The sequence below is a fragment of the Lepisma saccharinum genome, chromosome 1, assembly GCF_977018435.1.
Source record: "Lepisma saccharinum chromosome 1, izLepSacc3.1, whole genome shotgun sequence".
Classification (NCBI taxonomy): Eukaryota; Metazoa; Arthropoda; class Insecta; order Zygentoma; family Lepismatidae; genus Lepisma; species Lepisma saccharinum.
In genome coordinates this window covers 193,491,066-193,492,469 of record NC_139229.1, presented here as the reverse complement: position 1 = coordinate 193,492,469, position 1,404 = coordinate 193,491,066, and the positions used below count along the sequence as shown (strand labels likewise).

General features: G+C 48.4%; 1 pseudogene; it reads left to right on the top strand.

The window, feature by feature from the left end:
• The first annotated feature begins 332 nt into the window (after positions 1–332).
• LOC145988035 (histone-lysine N-methyltransferase SETMAR pseudogene) lies at positions 333–665 on the top strand (annotated as a pseudogene).
• The last annotated feature ends 739 nt before the right edge of the window (positions 666–1,404 follow it).

Below are 1,404 nucleotides of genomic sequence, written 5' to 3'. Positions count from 1 at the left end.
AAACAAATGGTAGGAAAGAAATTAAGGTAAATTTTGATATGACAAGGTGCTATCAGGTCATCCCATAAGTAATTTCGTTTTTCGAGCACCACTACAATGACGCCATCTGACGAGTGACTTGTGAAGTACATGGCTGTGTGATATTGGGCACGTTATTGTGCATGAGTGTGTAGAGGGTGAACGGTCTACTCCACGTTTTGGAACAGTGTCGTGTGCTTTATCATGGCAGTGTCGGAGAAACACATAAGGCATGTCATTCTGTATGAATTTTACCAGGGACATTCAGCCAGCGCAGCGGCAAAAACATCAATGCCATATATGGGCAGGGTGCTATGGATGTGCTGGAGTGTCAAAGATCGTTCCAGAGGTTTCGTTCTGGAGAAACCGGCCTCACCGACAAACCACGAGAAGGGAGACCTTTTGAGCTGGACAACGGTGCCTTGCGAGCAGTGGTGGAGGCATATCCAAAGCACACTGTTGAAGAACTGGCCAGCGAACTCCATGTCACCCATTCGACCGTTCATCGTCATCTGCAGAACCTTGGGTACGTGTTGAAACTCGGGAAATGGGTGCCCCATGCGTTAATGCCTCAGCAGAAACAGAATCGAGTGGACATTTGGTGTTCGCTGCTCACCCGTCACAGACGTGAGCGATGTGACAGGTGATGAAAAGTGAATCCTCTACCATAACATTACCTAAAGTGGGTACCTAAAGGGGGGTCGCAGGAACCGTGCCAAAACAGGACCTCCACCCTCTCAAAGTGATGTTGAGTGTTTGGTGGGATATCCGTGGGATAATCCATTTTGAGCTCTTGGCCACCTAACCAGACTATCATGCAGATGTATACTGTCAGCAGCTGGAACGCCTACGGACTGCATTGTTGATGAAACGTCCTGCTCTGGTTCATCGCAAGGGTGTGCTCATCCACAGTGATAACGCGCCCCCACACATGGCAAGACGAACCTGTGCAAATGTGGAAGAATGCGGCTGGGAGACACTCACCCACCCAGCGTTTTCACCAGATCTTGCACCAACAGACTACAGTCTTTTTCGCAGCCTGCACAACCACCTGTCCGGGGAAACACTGCAAGATGAAGATGAAGTGCGACGAACAGTGACCCAGGTCTTTGCCTCCAAAACTGGTGACTTCTTTCAGCAGGGCTTCAACAACTGGTTGGCAGGTGGCAGATTGTTGTGGAGTCCGATGGAGACTACTGTCCTGACTAATAGTAGTGTTCCAGGCAAGTTATCGTTCTTTTTTCACGGTGCAAAAGTACGGCATTACTTATGGGATGACCTGCTATATTGCAGACATCAGAACAATTTACTCGCTGGCAGGTGGAATAAAGGAAATGTAAATGAAAATGGGTGTTTACGGATCATTTAATGCCACCAATTCGTGGA